The sequence below is a fragment of the Pyrus communis genome, chromosome 2 (genome assembly GCF_041283825.1).
Source record: "Pyrus communis isolate YQ-2024b chromosome 2, ASM4128382v1, whole genome shotgun sequence".
In the NCBI taxonomy this organism is placed as follows: Eukaryota; Viridiplantae; Streptophyta; class Magnoliopsida; order Rosales; family Rosaceae; genus Pyrus; species Pyrus communis.
Window position 1 is genome coordinate 26,810,001 of NC_142566.1, and position 5,000 is coordinate 26,815,000.

Below are 5,000 nucleotides of genomic sequence, written 5' to 3' on the forward strand. Positions count from 1 at the left end.
GACACAAAGAAGCTCCCTCTCAAGGTTTGTGATAACCCTAGCAATACTCGGAATTTCAAGAGACTTTACAACCAATGCTCTACCAAGAACGATCCCTGACCGACTTGGCTCTGATACCAATTGTTGAATAAGAAGAGTATCCAAGATAACTCTAATGATCCCAATAAGAAGAAAATAGAGCACTCTTAAAGAAAGCTCACAAAACAAACTAATTAGCAAAACTTTTCTTATTTAGCTCTAGGCTTTGTTTTTCCTTGGATGATGTACAATGCTTGAGGACTTGGGTATTTATAGCAAACCAAATGAAAGCTACATCACACACTTAATTAAACTAAGATTATTTGCTACCACACAAAACCCATTAATTGCACCTAATTTTTTTCCACCCAACCATACCTAATATTGATTCTACCTAACATTGATTCTCAACACAAACTTCTTCCACCAACTTGTCTAGAGTTATGCATATTCTTGACTTACCTTGACATGCTAGTGTTAGAAACTTAATTGGACTAAACTATCATTTAGTGAAGGACGAAATGTATTTGGTAACAATACAGTTTGACGTAAGTTGCAAACGTGGAAAAAGCTGCTTCCTATTATTAAGGAAATATGGATAACAATTGTGGAGATAACTTACATCCCACTGATTTAATGAAACTGCTGTTAACTGACAAAAACCAACTCTCCATGATAGAGGGAAGTTGGTGAATGTTGATCTATATAAGGACTCCCTACTCGTAAAGAAAAGTTCTGTGTTATTGGGTTCTTTCACCTTAAGAACATTAAGTCTTTCAACGAGTAGAAGATATCCTTTTCTTATTCTACAATGGCTGCCTCAGGTATGATGTTAACATCTGTTCGTAATCTAGGAAACTTGTTAATATTATATACTACTAGTTTTCCAACAGCTAGTAACAGAAGATTGACTCTTTGTGAATCATGAACGCTTTTGTACTCAATGAGCTTGTTTGCGCAATCTATAAATAGCCTTCTGTCGGATTATCCAAAATTGTAGATGGAAGATGTCTTTAAGATTGTAGGGCTGTTCATGTTAAGATAAAAAATCTCCTGCGCAAGATTAGGAAATGACGAATTTCTCAATAGCAAATCTCTGAAATTTTCTCCACTTTCAAACATTTTGCCATCCTCTGCTCTCTGACTCGTGTTCTGAAGCTTCTTCTGCAATTTTGGTTTCTATTTCTTGTTTAGGGCTCAGTAGTGTGGCATCACATACAGAACTTTTGAAATTACTGCATTGTCCTGTGGTTAAAAAAGGAAACAGATTAACTAATATCAACATTTATGAACATAGAGCTAACCTAAAATCAACATTTATCAACATACTGGATAATGCAGGGTCCCCAAAACTAGGCAACAATTTATAAACTGGATTATATTCCGGAACTGACGACTAAACTAGCTAAATGTGTTCATTTTTAAACCACAGGACATTGCACTAATTTCAAAAGTCTAGATGGATTAAACTAGCTAAATGACTAAACATTATATTCCGGAACTGATGACTAAAAGTCTAGATGGATTATTATTCTTCCTGACCGCATTGAGGTTTCAGGATTACCTACCTAATGTGTTCATCTAGACATTTGGAGTTGTCAGAAAAACGTCACACTTCATGATTTTGTAATTTAAGCATTTCTTTAGCTAGTTGTGCTTATGAATGAGAGATGTTACCCTCCAGTTTTCTTGTCAATGCACGTCCTTATTAAAAGCGCTAATGAGCAAGAAAACAGACGTGGTAACACACAACGTTTCCTTGTCAATGCACGTTCTCATTTTACCGGTGTAACCATACTTATAGTCAACGGTGGCCATTACATGTTGAGAATCAATGTCAACCCAAAACAATAAGTAATCCACAACCCAATCTAAAGCCCAAGTTCATATCTAGTTTGATGATGTAATTGCTTACAATTGCAAAGTTAGGTAAGGTTGTGTGGAAGACAACATAATTAGGTGCAATTAATGTGTTTTGTGTGGTAGTAAATAAACTTAGTTTAATTAAGTGTGTGGTGTAGCTTTCATTTGGTTTGCTATAAAACCCAAGTCCCCAAGCATTGTATATCATCCAAGGAAAAACAAAGCCTAGAGCTAAATAAGAAAAGCTTTGCTAATTAGTTTGTTTTGTGAGCTTTCTTTAAGAGTGTGCTCTATTTTCTTCTTCTTGGGATCATTAGAGTTATCTTGGATACTCTTCTTATTCAACAATTGGTATCAGAGCCAAGTCGGTCAGGGATCGTTCTTGGTAGAGCATTGGTTGTAAAGTCTCTTGAAATTCCGAGTATGCTCTGTGGTTGCAGTTTTGACTGATCTTCCACATCAGAAAAAAAATTCTTGAGATTATTGCTGGGGTTATCACAAACCTTGAGAGGGAGCTTCTTTGTGTCGAGAGTAGTGTATTACTCTGCACGGTAGTCATTCAAGCTTGTTCGGTGTAGTCAAAGTCTTGCCGATACGATGGGTGATCTTCAAGTTGTTGGAGGAATCAAGAAGCTCAACAACCAAAACTATAACACGTGGGCAACGTGTATAGAGTCTTACCTTCAAGGTCAAGACTTGTGGGAGGTTGTCGGTGGTAGTGAAGTTACACAACCGGCAGCGGAAGATGCTAACGGCGTCTTGCGGAAGTGGAAAATTAAAGCAGGCAAATCAATGTTTGCCTTAAAGACCACAATAGAAGAAGAAATGTTGGAGCACATTCGGGATGCTAAAACGCCAAAGGAAGCATGGGACACTTTTGTTACACTCTTTTCGAAGAGGAACGATACAAAATTGCAACTTCTCGAGAATGAGCTGCTATCGATGGTACAACGCAACATGACGATTGCCCAGTACTTTCACAAGGTGAAGTCGATATGCCGCGAAATTTCAGAATTAGATCCAACAGCTCCTATTGGGGAAACCAGGATGAAGAGAATAATTATCCATGGTTTGAGACCCGAATATCGAGGGTTCATTGCCGCTATACAAGGATGGCCGACACAACCATCGCTTGTTGAGTTTGAAAATTTGCTTGCAGGTCAAGAAGCTATGGCCAAGCAAATGGGAGGAGTCTCACTGAAGAGTGAAGAGGAAGCGCTCTACACCAACAAAAGCAAAGGCACCTTCAAGCGGTAGACTGGTAGTGGATCTAAAAAGGATGGAGAAAAGGTGCAAAATGACACGCCCCGACCCCGATATTCCCCGAATACCAGGATAGGCACGTGCTGGCCGACACCCGAAGGTGACGAAAGCCATTTATTGAGTGCAAATGCTGAAAACAAGGGATAAATAAGGCTTATAAATATAAAAGAATAATTAATATGCAAATAAGGACCGTGTTCAGAGCACACCTCAAATCTAGAACACTAAAAGAAAATAATAATAAAATTGAATGAAACAAAAGAGTGGGTCCTACACCGAGAGGACTCGAAGATGCCGATGCGGAAGTGCCTGGACGTCGGGATTGTATGCCTCGATTCTAAGTCCTGAAGGGGACGCAAAACAAACATGAGTGGACCAAGTTGATATATATATATAATAAAATAGTTATCAACATACTAACCCCCAGGTTTTATGAAAACACATATATAATGATAAACATAGGTTTTCCGAAACCTAGCATGTCGTGCAATGTCTCAAATCATCATTCGCATAAAATAGTAATCATTAGTGAATGTCCGATATAACACTTCAGGACCCATGCCGGCTCCCCGTCTCTGAGCACACAGTCAGAGGAAAATGCACTTCAGGCCCCTTGCCGGCTCCCCGTCTCTGAGCACACAGTCAGAGGAAAACACACTCCAAGCCCTATGCCAACACCAAACCGTCGCCCGGGACGGACCGGATCTATCCCTACGTCCCGTAGCGGAAAGGACCACTAGGTAAGTACAAAACCAGTGAACATACATATATTGAAAATCCACTTCATAGTATAAAGTCATCCATCATCTATACTATAAAGAGGTGTTCTAAACATGTTCTAAATATCATATCGTCATCCATCAGATATGCTATAAGAACATGGGTTATAGGAAAAATGGTAATAATTCAAACTAGCCTCAGTAAGCATGTTATCTCGTAAAACGTTTCATAAAATATAATCATCAAATCATGCTTTTCATGTATGCATTTATACTATCAAAACATGCATTTTTAGAAGGGGTCCACTCACAGTACTTTGCCGTCGAAAAGCCACGCCACTAGCGAAGACGGAAACACCACGCCACTAGCGAAGACGGAAACGCCACAATTAAACGTCCCTAAGCACATAAAGGGTACATTTAGTCAAACTCTACTCAAACGACTGAATTTGGGAAAACGGACATCGACAACGGGTTCAGGACGTCGAAATTAGCCTAGGAGGGTCCCCGCACGAAACCCAAAAACTCAACGGTCAAAGTCAACGTTGACCGGTCAAAGGCAAAGTCAACGTTGACCGTTGACCGGGTCAACGGTCAGACCGGGTCCGGGTCAACAGGTCAAACGGGTCAGGGTCACGGGTCAACGGGTCAGGGTCACGGATTACGGGTCACAGGTCAATGGGTTTTGGGTTAGGGTTTTGGGCTTGGGTTTTAAATGGGTTGGGGTAAAAACTGAAAATGGGTTTGGGCTTGAACCTCACGGCCCAAAGGCCTAATTAAAAGGGTAATGGGTTTGGGCTTGTAACCAGGGTTTTGGGCTGCAACCAAGGCCCTAAGGCCTTTGGGTTTGGTGGTCGCCGGATTCCAAGGAGAGGGAAGGCCGGACTTCGGCCGGAGAATTCCCAAGCTCCGTTGGAGCTCAAAACTCAACCAAAACATGTCATTCAATATACCAAATTGAAGCCCCGAAGGTAAGGAATCGAAATATACCCTTGGTTCCCGTCATCGTGGTCGGAGTTGGCCGGAAAACAGCCTGGAAGCCACGGGTGTCCGCCGGAAACTGGGTAAGATTCAAATGAGTATAACTTCTTCAATACTCAATTAAATTAGGTGAAACAAAAAGGAAAGTTGTAGTAC

General features: G+C 40.5%; 1 long non-coding RNA gene and 1 pseudogene across 1 annotated transcript; both read right to left on the reverse strand.

Moving 5' to 3' along the window:
- Positions 1 to 5,000, reverse strand: part of LOC148698841 (uncharacterized) — a 15,365-nt pseudogene that overhangs the window by 4,868 nt on the left and 5,497 nt on the right.
- On the reverse strand, positions 3,289 to 4,287 carry LOC148698842 (uncharacterized). Its single transcript, XR_015959721.1, has 2 exons — positions 4,175 to 4,287; positions 3,289 to 3,488 (listed from the first exon to the last, which is right to left on the reverse strand). It is a non-coding gene; the product is annotated as an uncharacterized LOC148698842 (long non-coding RNA).